The 17,726-nt window shown below is 33.4% G+C and overlaps 1 protein-coding gene across 15 annotated transcripts in view; it reads left to right on the top strand.

The window, feature by feature from the left end:
- Positions 1 to 17,726, top strand: part of ZBTB20 (zinc finger and BTB domain containing 20) — a 1,022,251-nt gene that overhangs the window by 193,932 nt on the left and 810,593 nt on the right. The window lies entirely within an intron of this gene.

Here is a 17,726-nt window from a genome sequence, read left to right as displayed (position 1 = left end):
TCAATTTCTTAGTTTGTTATCATGTATTTCCTTATTCCTCTTCATCCATTGGAATAACTCTGTCTTACTTTTTATATTCATTAATTTAGAACTCTTTTATATTTATACATTTTTTCTTTTCACTTAAATAGAAATTTAGCATGGAGCCATTGTTGTGCTGGAGCCAGCTCTAACAGGCTTACAAGATGTAATTGTTAAATTTAGAGAGGTATATTTACCTCTCTAAAATTAGTAATCAATACTAATCAAAGCTTAATTTTTGTTATTATTGATTATCTAGACTTTAAAAAAGTGTTAAATAACAGTTACAAGCTTCCTCCTTTACTGCTCTATAAATATTGCTTGAATTCAGTATGAGTACCATATAAGGCTCAGAGAATGAAGTCATCACCTAGTGGAGGTCTGGTCACTAGAAGCCAATCATAGCAATATTAGATGGTATTTGTGTAGCACTTTAAGCTTTGCAAAGTGCTTTTACATCATTATCTTATTTGAGCCTCTTAATACTCCTGCTAAAAGACAATATCCAATCTTCACCAAGTAAGAAAAGGAGAGAATTAAAACAAACTCTAAGAGAGGATAGAAATATTTAAAAAGCAACAAAATTCCTAATTATATCAGTTTAGAGCAACTTGAATGACTATCAGTGACTAGCAGACCAGAATTTTAGTTAGCTGCTGTAAAGGTCATAGTAGACTTCTGTGCCTGAACCGTATAGAGAACTCACCAGAATTGAGGAAGGATTTGTAGTCAATAGGAAGATGTAGTTATTTTGCTGCTTATATTCAGGTTTAGACTTTTCAGTAGAATAGTATGGAAGAGTAATTTATTATAGAGGAGTAAATCACAGATTACATTTGAAGGGGGTGGGGAGATCCAACCATCCCGTTTGTGAATATATACACATAAGCATGTATAAAAGCTTGTTTTTAATTTCTTTATACCAGTGAACACCTCCAACATCCAGTTTAGCAACAAAATGCAAATTGTTCCAAATGTAACAGCAGCAACAGCCCTTTTTACCTGAATGTCAAAACTGTCAGGGAGATTTAAATCAAATCTCTGGAACAGTTTTCCAATCTAGTCAGCCCAAAGATTGAGGTACCAAACCACAGCAAGAATTTCTTGCCCCCCACTTCAAAAAGACTCCTGTGTGTCAACAGAGTAATGTCAGAGTCCTAATTCATCTGCTTTCTAATTTTAACCTTTTAAGGGTTTTATTTTATTTGGCTTAATTATGGTATTTTCTACAAATTAATGATAAATGCCTTGATTAATAAAACCAAATGTCAGAGAAAATGACAACTTGATGAAAAATTAATACTCAACAGTATTTTAAGGTACAGAAGTACTGAGAATATACACTTCAAACCTTATCTATATACTGATCAGCTCTATATGTAGTCAAGGGAAAATAAAGTCTCATTCCTCCCCATTTCCTTTCCTTCCTTCCCCCTCCCCCCCATATATGTAGAGTCTATTCCCTCTTCCCTTGCCATCTTTGTCAGGAATAGGACTTGCATTGAGATAATTCTTTTGGATAATTATGTAGCACAAAGTATACCTTTTATTTTTTTATCTTGAAATTCAAAATAATGTATCATTGGAGTTTATTTTTAAATAAGGCTATCATTCTAAGAACCATATCAACCAGGTTTTAAAGAAAGAATCCATGATATAAAGTGTAATAAATACTGATGAAATCTCTGATTTGTGGATTTTCATAATCTATTTAATTGTGCCTATTTCAGTTCTTGCATTTTAAAATAACTTGGTAAAATAATAAACCCACATGAAGAGCATAGCCTTTTACAGAAAAAAAAGTTTCTTGAAATTAAAAATTTGCTATTTTTGTAAGTAGTTTTTTTTCCCAGGGTCTTATTAAACAATGTATGATTTGATTGGAATATAAATATAAAGCTGTAACTTGTAGATTTTCTTGAATAATGTTTGGTAGTTGGACAAGTTAAACTACCAATGAAATGTGTTTAATTTTTAAATGGTTTGGGGAAGGAAAGAAAAAATATCTTATCTTAAGCACTTACTCCATCTTTACTTTATATATATAAAGATGACTTTGGAATGTATATGTATTAAAATGTGAAGACTGCAATTTCTAAAAGATGCAGTTAAGATTTAACAAATGTCCTATTGACCTTGGTTTTACATTGCTTTTTTGGGAATGGAGATATATTTTCTGGAATATTCCACGTAAGCCTTATAGTACAAAAAGATATCATGATAGACTTTTTTTTTTGTTATTATTTAGTTGGTTAGGGTTAAAAAGCTCATAGAATATACCATCAGTTAAATGGACTCACTTAGACCATCTGTTCAAGGAACTGACACAATGGCTATATCTACCACCTACCTATCTATCAGAATCGTTCTTTGCCAGCCAGTGTTAAAATCTCTACTTGTTACAATTTGCACAGTAATCCTAGAAAGTAGGATTTTTGCAATGTATAGTAAGATAAATAGTAAAAAGGATTCTTCAATATCTTGTAAACACAGTACATGCCATTCCCAAGGGGAAATTTTCGTTTATGTACATTTACTCCTTAGATTTAAAGTTGGAGATGGATTAGGCAGAACATTCCTTTGGCTGGCTCAAAATTTTACTCTTTTTCTACTTTGTTTTGTGTCCAAGCATCCAGTTTGTACTGGCATTGCTTCTTTATGGGAAGAGGACCACCCCTATTGCTGCCATGACTGCTTACATACCTGCCATGAAAAATAGCACAAGGCACTAATTAATCATTACATTGTGACTTTGTCTTTTTCTTCACAGCTGATCACTTCCCAGAGTTTGTGGGTAATTGCACTTAGGCTTCTAACACTAAGTTCGTCTTTAATGTCTTTACTTGGGTTTATGGGTATGCATATGCACATCATTTCTATGTGGATTCTTTTAAATACATTAGATACATTTTTTCCTTCACATATTTGATTTATATAACCCTTCCCCTCATTGTATTACACTTCTAGAAGTAAGTCAATTCTGTAGGTTATGCATAAAAAAAGAGAAAAAAATTGTATAGCTTGGCTAAGATAGTCATAATCTACTCAGTACTATTGATTTTGTAAGATTTTTAGCTGGGGTTAGGATCATTTTGGCTGAGTGTTCTAAGACAATCTTATCTTTTTGCCAAAAGGCCTATGATTCTATGCAGAAGAGAAAGAAAAATTAAATTTAAGTTCTTCTCTAAGAGAATTTTGTTTGGTAATAAATTTATTGACTTCAGAAAGTAGAAGCACATCAGGTTTGCACAGCTTGAACCTTTTGTTCCAAAGAGTTGAATTATTATATTTCAAACCTGATGCTTCCTCTGCTAACAGACAGTAATCAGCTGGCGTTCTTTGGAGAATCTGAGTCTTTTTGGGAGTTCAACTGTGACGGCTGGACCCTCACATTGATATCTACCTCAGTCCTGTGCAAGTACTTCCTTACAGCTTCAGAAATTTACCGGAAATGTTCTACCACTCCTGGGAAATATATAACACCCTACATATATTTTAGGCATGTATATATAGTCATTTTAAAAATATTTTATCCAGAAGGCTGACTTTTCTCTTTCCCAATTTTTCCAACACTGCCTAAATGTTCAGTAAATATTTGTTGGTTTGAATTGATTATATGAGTCACCTAAAATAACCTTGGCTGTAGGGATCTTGAGAAAGAGTTTTGGCTACTTAAAAAGGCCTTAAGTGAATTACTGTGTTTTTTTGTATGAATAAAAGTTTGAAGGGTGATTAGAATAAAGTTCAAGACCAATTTTAACTTCTGCAAAGCTAATATCATGTAGTTTTATTAAATGCCTCTCAAAATGTCTTTATTTTTCAAGAGATAAATGAGTTCAGCATTTCAACAACTAATAATTGAACCATATTCTCTCTGTGTGTGGTTCCTAGCTTAATGTCAGGTACTTTCATAAATTGTATTAACCATTTATATCCTGTAGTACTACTATTCTACAAGTTATTTATTCATTGGAATTAAATGGCCACTTATTGAAGGATTTGATTGAAATTTCAAGCACCAATAGAAATTTGACCCATTATATAGTAATGTTCATTTTCCTAAAATGATAGGGTTTGGTTTTAGTTGTTTGTTTGGGTTTTTTAACCCTGACCTGTTATTACTTTGGTGTAGGAAACAACTGGTACACATCTGCAATTCCTATATAACTTAGAATCCTAGAGACTTTTCTGAGGTCCCAAGAGAATTGAATAATGTTTATATAGCTAGTATTTGTCAGAAACAGTACTTTAACCCTTGTCTTTCAGGCTCCCAAAACACATCAGAGGTCTACTATTCCACTATGTTCAATTGCCTCTCAGGTTTGCTTGCTGTAATACTTGCAGCTTTACATTAGTAATTGGATAACCTGTGCTACTATACTAAAAAGAAGCTAAAAACACGTGTAAGCGATGCAGATTTTTTGTATTACTTTCCTATATGTTGTTTTTCTTTCCAAATAAGTGGTTCAAGCCGTGCATGATTTAGTGAATGCATCAGTGTTTCCATTCCTTTTATTCACTTTTGAGGCAGATCAAATTCCATTTTCCTTTGCAAATAATATTATTTTAGTGTTTCTCAACATACCTTAATACTGCCCCTTTAAATTGGGAATCTCAGAATTAGAGAGAAGGTGAATTGTGTGGAAACAATATATTTTTAAGGATCAAGACAGTGTTATTAATACCTTTGTCAGATTAAACAAGAGTCAAGCACATAAGAGAGCAGATGGGAGAACTAGAGACATATCAAAAAATGTGTGGGCTGGCCTACTGGAATGATGGCAACACATTACAGGGCTAAAGGAAAAACATTAGAGTCAGATTTAAACTATTATAGCTAGAAAAGGGTTGTGTGTGTATGTGTGTGTGTGTGTGTCTGTGTCTCTCTCTGTGTGTTTTGTAAGTTTTCTTGTTATATATTGTTTTGCATAGTTAGATTTCTTGCAACCTGTATCATTTGAGAATATAAAAGAATATCTTTGTGTTTCAAGAAAATCTGGCTTTCTCAGAAAAATCTCTTAGAAGAATTAGGTAATGAGACAGGGATTATTTACTGAACTATTAGAAGTAAAATTTCTGCAAAGAGGGGGCAATAGAAATCTTGTGTTTCTTCTATACTCTATTTCACTTTCCTTATATTGATGTACAGATTTGCGTATATTATCAATTACACTTAGAGACATGTCTGAGATCTGTTGTGATCCAAATTTAATTCATGACTAAAACATACTCTGTGACCTTAAGTTAGTCACTTATCATTTCTATGTCTCAGTCTTTTTTTTTTTTTTTTCATAAAATAGGAATAATGATGCTCTTTCTCCCTCTCGCTCCTGCTCCCTCTTTCTCTCTCTATCTCTGGTAATTCTCTCTCCCTTTCTCCCTCCTTCTCTCTCCTTTTTTGTCCCTCTCCTCTGTCTCTGTCTCTTTCCCCTCCTTCTTTCTCTCTTCTGTCTCTGTGTGTCACTCTTTTAACAAAAGTGTTTTGTAAATCTTTAAAAAAAAATTTGGTGGATAAATTTTAAACAGTACATAAATGGGAATTGTGATTACTTCTTTATATGGTTATTTAGTACATTCTTAGTAACCAATGATTGTCAAGCTAAATAATTTTATAGTGATATAAAAAATAATAATAATTAAAGGCATAAAGAGTTAGAATAAAGGTTATCCTTTAAGTAAACAGAAGAGCTATCTCTATAGTAATAGAGAATTCGTGACCTTCCTAAGTGTTTTCAAATTTTAATTGACCTAATCATCAAACCATTTTTCTAAGTATTTGAAATAAGCCTTCTTAGCTGGATTTTGAATCCTTTACTCCTTTCTTTCCCCTCATGTTTTATGCATTTGCATACTTCAACATTTAAAAAGATGTGTTTTCTGGAGTATTTTTACTCCTTCCATTAATTGTGATTGTCCCCTTGTTAATGACCTCATAAATGGGCTTTCTGAATTTTTATGACCAGAAAAATTTAAAAAACAAAAACAAAGCCCAAAACTCAGCATTACCCGGTAGCCAAGACATAATCCTGGAGAGCTGTTATTTCACTCTTAGATAGACCTATCCTTAGACATGGTCTGTCCATCACTGGTCTATTGTATAGCTTTTGTTGTTGTTCAGTCATGGATGACTCTTCATGACCCTATTTAGGGTTTTCCTGGTAAAGATACTGGAGTGGTTTGTTGTTTCCTTCTCCAGTTCATTTTCCAAATGAGGAAACTCAGGTTGAACAGAGTTAAATAATTTGCCCAGGCTCACATAGCTAGTAAATACCTGAGGCTAGATTGGAATTCAAGCCTTCCTGACTCCAGGCTCTGTGCTCTAGCCACTGTGCCCTGCGTTCTTATAGAGCTAAATGGCTGCTGAACATTAGAGATTGATAGTATGTGACAAAACTTGTGTTCCATTGCCATAAGATTTTGAAAATCCAGGCTAGCTTTTTTAATATTCTGAGGTAGCTGCAGGTACGGTTACCTATCTATTTTTAATCCTTGTCCTGCTATTTATTCCTTGTGTAACCTTGTATAGGTCACTCTGTCCCTGTGGACTTCACTGTCTATTCTTGTAAAGGGTGTGGGAAGGGAATTGGTCCATATAACTTCAAAAGTCTCTCTAGCAGTAACCTCATAATCTTAGAATCCTATAATTATTCCCCTCTAGTTTTTATTGATTAGTTAGGTTGGATCTTTGGAAAACAAGCAACAGTTTAACTTTTTCAGTAACTGAAATGCTCCATCTTTGATGTTATGTCACCTTTTTTGTTTGCTTTTTGGCCACCAAACACCTGAAAATTATGAGGAAACCTTCAAAAGCCTAGAAATAGAAGATGCCTGAAATAATGTTTGAGAACTATCTTTAGATTTTCAGGAGGATTAAATATAATTTTATAGAAATAATATAGAAAATTTTGTTGATTTAAAAAAAAGTCCCATATCCTTCTTTTCCATATCATCTGAATGTATGTTTCTCATACGTTCTCTTTGTGTTTACCCAGAGTTGAATTCATGGTAGTAAATGGCAGATTTTGCTAAGCTTTATACTCTTTTTTTCCTTTGGAAGTCTTTGAAGTTACAGCCCAGCCTTAGGAATCCTTTTGTTAGGTCTGTTGTATAAGTATGCTCTGCCATGGAACTACCCTGAAAAGTTTAGTTCTATTCCAAGATACTTAAAGTTCAAAAGATTCTGAGGCATTCAGGTGAGTCCAGGGGTTATCCTAAAACTGAAGTAACTCAGTGGCGGTTGAGGAATGGCCTGATGTTTGAATGAGAAAATTGAATATGAGATAGGTAAAGAAAGCAGTATCTAATGATTTTGGAATGTATGCTACAGAAAAACAGTAAGTATATCATTACATTTAATAGTACGTACTAAATTTCAAAATCATGAATACTCCTAAACTTTTAGAATTATTACTAAAAGTAAAAATTTTATAACATTAGTTTTACCAATCCTAGGTTCAGCTTGGATTGAGGTTGCAGAAACAGAAAGGCAGCAGCAGGTGAAGGAAATTTGCATTTTTCCTTCCTGACATTGGACATGTGTTTGGAATATTTTCTCCTCTGATCAGATAGTTCATTATGTTCTTTTTTTTTGGATTTGTGTTTTTTTGGCCTTCCAGCCTTACATGCTCTCCCTCTGGCCTTCTAAGTCATTATGCTAGACTTCAGCCTTAGCCAGTAAAATGGCCATTCCCCACATCAGCTGTCCACTTGGATACACATCCCTTTCACTATTCAAATAACTTGTATCATACAATGTATAATAGATGGATTTGTCACATTGCTCAGAGATAATCAGTTTTTAAAAGTTATAATTTGAGCTCTGCCCTCTCAAACTGCAGATTACAAAGTTTGACCCAGACCTTCATGGTATGGCACAACAGTCATTAATTATAGTTTTTAAGGGACATTTCATTAATGTTAAGATTTAGGTTGTTACAAAAACAATTTTAATCTTTTTTCCTTTAACTTTCAGGAAAGAAACCTAGACATGTGTGTGTGTACACACACACATACACACACACACACACATACACACACACACACACACACACACACACACACACGTCTTTTGTTGTGTTTCTTTTTTCTTTTTTTTTTTTAATTTTCTTTTTTTATTATAATAACTTTTTTACTGACAGAACCCATGCCAGGATAATTTTTTACAACATTATCCCTTGCACTCACTTCTGTTCCTATTTTTCCCCTCTCTCCCTCCACCCCCTCCCCTAGATGGCAAGCAGTCCTATATATGTTGAATATGTCGCAGTATATCCTAGATACAATATATGTGTGCAGAACCAAACAGTTTTCTTGTTGCACAGGAAGAATTGGATTCATAAGGTAAAAATAACCTGGGAAGAAAAACAAAAATGCAAACAGTTTACATTCATTTCCTAGTATTCTTTCTTTGGTGTACTGTTTTCCCATTTGATCACCAAACTAATTAGGTCTTTTGTCAAAGAAATCCCTTCCATCAGAATCATTTCATCATATGTTGCTGAAGTATAATGATCTTGGTTCTCTCATTTCATGCATCCAGTTCATTAAATTTAAACCTTTATTTCATCCTTGGTCATTTCTTAAAACAATTTTCCATAATATTCATATACACAATTTACCAACCATTCTCAATTGAAGGACATCCATTATTTTCTATTTCTAAACAAACCTATAAACATTTGGCCATAAGGTCCCTTTCCCTTCTTTAGTATTTCTTTGGGTTAAGCCCAGTAGAGCACTCTGGGTCAAAGGTTATCAAGTTTGTCTTTTGAGCATAATTCCAGTTTCTCAGAATGGTTGGTTGTTCCAAACTCCACCAACAAGATATGTCCCAGGTTTCTCATCCCCTCCAACATTCGTTGTTTTTTTTTCCTGTCATCTTGCCAATCGGGTGTGTAGTAGTATCAAATTGTCTTAATTTGCATTTCTTGATTGTATTTGGAACACTCTTTCATATGGTGGTTAGTTTCAATTACATCCCATCTGAAAATTGTCTTTCATTCCACCATTTATCAGTTGGAGAATGGCTTGGTTTCTTATAAATTAAGTCACTTCTCTATATTTTTGAAAATGAGGCCTTTATCAGAACCTTTAACTGTGAAGATGTTTTTCCCAGTTTTGTTTGTTCCTTCTAATCTTGTTTCATTAGTTTTTTTGTCAAAACTTTTTTAATTTGATGTAATCAAAATTTTTCTATTTTGATCAATTGGTCTTTAGTTCATCTTTGGTCCAAATTTCTTCCCTCTTCCCGGTTTAGGATAAACTATCCTATTTCCTCTAATTTATTTATAATCTGTTCTTTTACCTAAATCTTGGACCCTTTGATCTTATCTTGGTATCGGTATTAAATTGGGTCCGTCCCTAATTCTATACTAGTTTAGTTATCCCAGCATTTTTGTCAAATATAATTCTTATCCCAAAGTTGGAACTTTGTGTTTTAAACCTAGATTCTGGTTGCATTCTGTCTTGTGACTTAACCTGTTCCACATCCTAATCTGTTTCTTAGAAAAAAATGGTTTTGGTGACTGTCTTTATAATATAGTTTTAGATCAGGTAAGCTAGGCCACTTTCATTTGATTTTTTTTCATTGTTCCCTTGGATTCTGACCTTTTATTATTCCATATGAATTTTTTGTTATTTTTTCTGTTTAAAATATTTTCCTGGAAGTCATTGGTTGGCACTAAATAAATGATTAGTTTAGGATTTTCATCTTTATTATATTCCTCAGCCTATCCAAGGCACTTAATATTTTTTAATTATTTAATTTTTATTTGTGTGGAAAGTTTTTTAATTTTGCTCATAATTTCGCTTTCCTTTGGTAGATAGATTCCCAAATATTTTATCTATGGACAGTTATTTTGAATGGAATTTTCTTTGTATCTCTTGCTTTGGATTTTTTGGTGATGTATAAAAATGCTGAGGATTTATGGAATTTATTTTATACCCTGCAACTTTGCTAAAATTTGAATTTTTCTAATAGCTTTTTAGTAGTCTCTGGGGTCCTCTAAGTATACCATCTATCATCTTAAAAGGTAATTTGTTTCCTCATTGCCTACTTTAATTCCTTTAATCTCTTTCTGACTCTTTTGGCTATGTTTCTAATTTTGAATAATAATGGTGATTAGGACCTTTTTCCCCCCTGATGTTACTGGGGAAAAGGTTCAGTTTTTCCCATTGCGATGATGTTATTGATGTTTTAAATATATGCTCCTCATTTTAAGAAAAAAGTCCATTTATTCCTATCCTCTCAAGTGTTTTAATAGGAATGGATTTTGGATTTTATCAAATGCTTTTTCTGCATTATTAGATGATCATGTGGTTTTGTTGTTTGCTTTTTTGATTAGTCAATATCAAATGTTTTCCAATATTAAAGCCCTCATTCCTGGTAAGAATTCTTGGTCATATGTATTATCCGGGGATGATTTTTTAATCTTTTTTGATAATTTTTGTTTAAGATTTTACATAATATTCATTAGGGAGTTGGTCTATAATTTTCTTTCTCTTTTTCAGCCTATCTGGTTTTATGTACCATGTCTGTTTGAAAAGGGTTTGGTAGGACTCCTTAATCCCTATTTTTCAAATTTTTATATAGCATTGGGGTTAATTGTTCTTTAAATGTTTGATAAATTCACATTAAATTATTGGTCCTGGGTTTTTTCTTGGGGTTGGTTAATGCTTTTTCTATTTCTTTTTCTAAGATGGTGTTTAGGATTTTCTTCTTCCTCTTTAATCTGGGCACTTATTTTGAAGAATTTTCCATTTCATTTAAGTTTAGATTTATTCATAAAGTTGGGCAAAGCTCTTTATTCTCTAATTTCCTCTTCATTAGTGGGAATTCTCCCTTTTCATTTTAAGACTAACAATTTGATTTTCCTCTTTCCTTTTTTTAAATCAGATTTACTAAGGGTTTATTATTTTTTGGTTTTCATGAACCAACTCTTGTTTATTAATTAATTCAATGTTTTTTTCTTTCAATTTTTTATCTCTCCTTTTATTTTTAAATTTCAAGTTTAGTGTTTGACTGGGGGTTTTAATTTTTCCTTTTCTGCTTTTTTAGTTTTAAAATTTGTTGACCTTCTCTTTCTCTATTTTATGCAAGTAGGCCTCTAGGATATGAAATTTCCCCTTACCACTTTGACTGCATCTCACACATTTTTGGAATGATGTGTTTTTCGTTTTCTTGGTTGAAGATTAATTATTCTATGTTTGCTTTTCACCCAATCTTCTTTAGTATGGTTATTTAGTTTAATTATTTTTGGTCTACTTTCCCTTGGCTTTTTTGTTGAATGTAATTTTTATTGCATCTGGTCTGAAAAGGGATATTTACTATTTCTCCTTACTGCATTTGGTTTGGGGTTTTTTTGTCAGATATAGGTCTGTTTTGTATAGGTTCCATAACTGCTGAAAGAAAGTGTACTCCTTTCTGTCCCCATTTCGTTTTCAGGATCTATCTATCTAACTTTTCTGGTATTCTTTTACCTCTTTGACTTCTTATTTATTTTGAGGTTTGATTTTTCTAATTCAGGTGCAAGGTTAGGATCTCCAACTTTATAGGTTTTGCTGTCTTTTCTTCTTTTGGGCTCTCTTAATTTTTCTCTTTTGAATTTTGATGCTGCACCACTTGGTGCATTATATTTAATAATGTAATGCTTCATTATCTATCTACCTTTAGCAAGATATAGTCCTTCCTTATCTCTTTTAATTGATAATTTTGCTTTTGATCTGAGATCAGGATGCTCCTTTTTATTCACCGGATAGTAGATTTTGCTCTAAGCTTTTTCCTTTCTCTCATGTATCTCCCTGCTTCAGGTGGTTTCCTTAAACAAATTTTGGATTCGGCTTTTTAATCCATTCTTAACCACTTCCTCTTTATGGGGGGTTATCCCATTCACATTTGGTTAAAAGTCAATTCTTGCTGCCATCTTTTAACCCCTATTTTGCTTTTTCCTTCTTTCCCTTTCCCCCCCTTCCCAGTATTAAACTTGAGTCCACGTGCTTCTCACAGCCCTCCTTTTTAGTATCCCTCCCCCACCTTAAGTTACTCCCCTATCTTACTCCTTTCCCTCACGTTTCTGTATTCCCTTCAGCTTGCTTTTCCTTCCCTTTTCACTTTTTTCTCACTTTTCAATGGGTGGGAAGTTTCCCATAAATTAAATATGTCTAAAATGTTTCTCTTAAAAGTTCTGATGGCGTAAGATCCCCACTATTTATCCCCCCTTCTTTCTCTCAGATATAATAGGTTTCCTTTGCCTCTTTGGGGAAATTTGGTACCCCCCTTTACCCTTTTTCTGGTACAGTGTCCTTTCCACCTCTATTTCTAGAACAAGGTATACATGTATTCTTTAACATCTTTATAGCAGAAATATAGTTCCAAGATTTCTTTTTACCTTTAGGTTTCTCTTGAGTTCTATATTTGTAGATCAGACTTTTATTACATTCTGTTTTTCATCAAAATAGGTGAAATTAAAATTCTTCCTGGAAAAGATGCTCATTCTGGCTGGCTAAGTTATTTTTGGTTGCATACCGAGTTCCTTAGCCTTTTGGAATATTTTATTCTAGGCCCTTTCATCTTTTAATGTGGATGCTGTGAGATCCTGGATGATCCTTATTGTGGCTTCTCTATATTTGAATTGGGTTTTTCTAGCCACTTGGAGTATTTTTTCCGTCGTTTGAGGGTTCTGGCATTTGGCCACTATATTTCTTGGTGTTTTGATTTTAGGATCCCTTTCAGTAGGTGATCGATGAATCCTTTCAATGACTATTTTACCCTCTGTTTCTATGACTTCTGGGCAGTTCTCCTTGATAATTTCCTGGAAAATAGTGTCCAGGCTCTTTTTTTCATCATATTTTTCTGGGAGTCCAATAATTCTCAAATTGTTTCTCCTACACCTATTCTCCAGGTCTCTTGTTTTCCCAAGAAAGTATTTAACATTTTTTTCCATTGTTTGATTTTTTTTGGTTTTGCTTGATTGATTCTTGTTGTCTCCTTGATTCATTCAATTCCATTTGTTCTTTTTTATTTTTTAATTCCATTTGTTCTATTCTGATTTTCAATGAAGTCTTTTCTTCACTCACTTTTTTTATATCTTTTTCCAATTGTCCAATTGTATTGTTTTGTTCTATGGAATTTTTTTCCATTTCGCCAATTTTATTCTTTAGAGAGCTATTTTCTGTTTCCAGTTCACTAATCATATTTTTCAAGGAAATGATTTCTTTATCCATTCTGTCTTTAAGTGAGTGGGATGACTTCTCCAGACTCTCTTGCCAAGCCTCCCTCTCCTTTTCCCATTTTTCTTCTAGCTCGATTGTCAGAGCCTTTTTAATTTCTTCTATGAGATTCATCTGTGCTGAGGCACAGGTGATCTCCTGTGGGGATTCACCTGGAGACAGTCTGTTTTTAGTCTCCTCAGGGTTTAGAGTCTGTTCTCTATCCATGTAGAAGCTGTCAGTTGTTAAGGTCCTTTTCATTTTTTTGCTCATTTTGTCAGAGAAGAGTCAAAGACAAACTAGCAAAGAAAAAAAGAAAAAAAAACCTCAAATGGAATCTGCCTTTTTGGGGGGAGGGGCTGGGTGGTGTTACTGAGCTTCCTCTACAGACTGCGGGGGCAGCAGCGAGGCACTAGCAGGACTGTGCTGCGCCTGAGCTCTGAGACTCTGAGAGTGTGCTGAGATGCTGTGGGGGAGGGGTGGCCAGGTCCAGAGAGACTCCAGCTGTTTGGGGTTGTATTCTTCACCCCAGGTGTTTTTAGCTTCTCTGCTGGGCTACTGACTTGCTGCCAGGGCAAAGTATCCAAGCTTGTAGCAAAGCTCTCCCTGCAGAGATGTCTGAGATCACACCCCAACCCCCTCTGGTCTGCTCCGCTGTGAGCTGCTTACCCGGCTGTTGCTGCCACTGCCCTCAGCCTGTGCCTGATCTAAAACCATCCCGCCCTTGAGCAAAAACAGACCTTTCCTGGCAAATCTGAAGGATATCTTCTTTTGGTAACTATTTGTGGGTCTTTTTTTCAATCAAGCATTAATTCAGAGGCTTGTAATGAGATGGATTATGAGAGAAAACGCAGAGCTTACACAGCTGTGTGCCTCCTTGCCCCCGTCTTTGTTGGAAGTCGAAAAACTTTTTATCAAAAGCACATATTATATATATATATGTAGGTAGGTTGGAGGAGTGGGAAAAATACTCATCTGGGAGCCAGGAGACAAATGTTAAGGCTCTAGGTTTTGCTGTGTTAACAACTCAGTACGTGATCCTGGACCAGTCAGTCCAGTCTCTCAGTGGTTAAAGGAGTGCATTTGTCTAAATGACCTCTCAGATGTCTTGTAGGAGTAAATCTATAATTCCACTATTTTTATATTTATGCATGTATTTATATAACACATGTACGTGAAATTAATAATTAAATACACATAAATATTTAAATTAAGTGGTCATTCTATTGGCTGATAAGGTAACCTAAAAATTGAAATTATGCTAAACCCCATTTGTTTTATTTACTCTTTTACTATTTTTATTTAAATGCCTTTTTTTTCCTCTTGTGATACTCATGATGCATAGGTGTGCTCATATTTGCATACCTTGGAACATGCTCATACCTGCAAACACACACACACACACACACACACACACACACACATCCCTTTAGGTTATAAAGGATCTCAAAATTATCAGCATTTATTTGGGAAAAGATACTCTTTAGCAAATGATCTTTCTGTGTATGCTCTCTCAGATATATAGAATAGTAAAATTCATAGAAAAAAAGGCTAAAGTCATAGGAAAAAAAATACTGCCAGATCTGTGGGTCCTTTGCTGGTTTTATCAGAAATTTACACGGAGGAACTCATTGAGTTTTTCATTATAGAGAAGAATGGGAGTAGGATGAAACCTGTAGATAAATGTCTGCACATATCTAAAAATAGCTCAGAGTACATAGAAAGTAATCTGTTGACACTGAATAAATGACTCATAATTTTTTGATGATTTCTTAATTTATGAAGCAGTTTTTCTCATTTTTCAATAAATTTCATTCCCCTTTTAGAGCTCTATGATTGCTGAATTCACAAGATTAGATTTAAAGCATTAAGGAGAGGCCAGCAAGGAAAAGCATCTGAATAATGATTAATTCTCTTCAAAAACCTATAACCACCATATTTTGTGATACATCTTTGAATATTTTAGAAATGGTTGAATGGGTTTTCTCCAAACTTTCCAAATCCTCAGCAGACTGAAAGTATCATAACACATTTTCATTCAAAAAAAATTAAGTGAGGAGAAAGTTATTGAGCATGTTGACCATAGAATGAGAGTGATTTTTCCACTACTTTTAGATGTATAATTTCATAGGAGATTTTTGAAGATGGCATAGAAGAAAGAATTTCCTTCCATTATTTGTAAAAGTTAGAGACTTTCATGGAATGGGCCTTTTTCATATTGTTTTGTTTTGCCAAACAGAATTTTCCCTCTTTTTAAAAATTTTTGTTTTAAAACATGAGGATTGAGATAGAAATATATATTGGGAAATATAAACAATGTGAAAATAAAAGATGTCAATAAAATTATTTTTAAAAAGATCTTATCCTTTTTAGTTGTATTTTAAAGATAATCATGATAATTTTGCTACATAGAAACTTTTTTGTTTTAACTTCAAGGTTATATAAAGTAGTATAGCCAATGTTAGTGCTCTATCATAGTGGCTTTTCACCTAAATTTAATTTTTCAAAAATTAATTTTTTTCTATCATCCTTCATATCTGTGTTTTAATGACTTTCATGTCTCTCATGTTTTGTTTTTCTTCATCTTGTATGTATTAATGAGGTTTTCCTGTTTTCCTCTCAATGGTTTAGATTTGTGATTTCATCAGCATTGGGCAGCAATGTGGCATAGTGGAGGATTCAATGCCTGGAATCAGGAAAACTCTTTTTCTTGAGTTTGAATCTGACCTCAAATACTGTTTTCTGTGTGATCCTAGGCAGGTCATTTAACCTTGTTTGCCTCAGTTTTTGCATCCTCAAAATGAGCTGGAGAAGGAAATGGCAAACTACTCTTGAATCTATGCCAAGAAATCCTCACACTTTGGGGTCAGAAAAAGTTAGATGTGACTGAAACAACTGAGTAACAATAACAACAATATAGGGAACTCCTTTGACAGTTGTAGTTTACCAACTAATATGTAATTTATAATCTTAGGGAATTACTCAGGTCATTGAAAAATTAAGTATGATTTACCTATAGTATGGCTATCTGCCTATTGAAGGGACTTAAAGCCATATTTTCCAGATCTCAATGTTGCTTCTCCAAAAATTTGGTACTCTCCTTCTCAATTTCTTTATAGTTTTATTAAAGTAGAATACCACATGACATTCTAGTCAAAAATTTGTTACACTACATATAATACATATTTAACATTTCCCTTCAGTATTTTTTGTGACTTTATTTTCTCTTATTATATCATATACTTCTTTCACATTTTAGTCTTTACTTTCCCATATGGAAACTTTCTTTTATATTATGTCATTTTCATTGTTTGAAATACCTATTCTGCATAACTGAAATCCATATTTATTACTGTAATAATGTCTTCCATATATGATGCTAATGATGCTAATAATGATAGCTGATATCCCTATGGTATTTTAAGACAATAAGCATTTATTAAATGCCTGCAATATATCAAGTGCTGTGCTAAGCACTAAGGATACAAAGAAGGGACAAAAGAGCCTCTGTCCTCAAAGAGCTTATGATTTATTTGGGAGACAACATACAAATAACTATATGCAAACAAGATATATATGGAATAAATTAGATATTATCTCCAAGGGAAAACACAACATTTCCTACAGAAAGCATGGATGTAAGTAAAGAAAACTGCATAATCCAGGAAATAAAGATGAAGAGGGAGAAAATTTCAGGCATAGGAGAAAACAGCCAGAAAAAATTCACAAAGTCAGGAAATATAGTAATTTGTGTGAAAAACAACAAGGATACCAGGATGATCATAGAGTGCACAATGTGGGAAGTAAGATATGAGAATCTTGGAAAGGTAAGAAAGAATCTAATTGTAAAGTTTTTAGGAGTCAAAAAGAGTTCCAAAATACTTATTAACAATACACTTGATTCTTAGGACAGGTAGATCCATACAAGGTATTATTAGTTACATAACTTTATAATTTTCAAAATATATGCTTTCATATATTGTTTACTCATCACAATAAACTTATGGTGTGAGAGGAGACATTTATATTATGTTGATTATTATAGATGAAGAAACTGTAAGTCAAAGAGGTTTCTTGAGTTGTCCAAAATCACATGGTTAATTACTGTTAAAAATTGGAACCAAAACACCAGGTCTTCTGTCTCAATTAAAAAGCAAACTGAGCTTCCACTATGTGCAGATCACTGTGCTAGACAAACTAAAGTACAAAGACATTTGTCTTTCCTTCATAAAGTACACATAGGGTGGAAATCAAACTATATCTAAACATCATTTTCAAACTATAGGTACTTAATAAATATTTGTTAGTAAGTCAAATAAAAAAACCCTATAATATAAATCTTTAAAAAATTATTGTGGGCAAAAAAGAAAAAAAAAACAACACCTTTCATTTCAGGAAAAACTTTGGGGTTAAGACAACTTTCAACTTCCCAAAGACAAAACAACCTATTCTTGTTCAGTTCTGGACCTAGTTCTCATTGTTCATTTGCAGTGTCGATA

This window comes from Sarcophilus harrisii, chromosome 3, assembly GCF_902635505.1.
Source record: "Sarcophilus harrisii chromosome 3, mSarHar1.11, whole genome shotgun sequence".
Lineage (NCBI taxonomy): Eukaryota > Metazoa > Chordata > Mammalia > Dasyuromorphia > Dasyuridae > Sarcophilus > Sarcophilus harrisii.
Note: the sequence above shows the minus strand (reverse complement) of the source record. Positions and strands in the feature narration are given on the sequence as shown.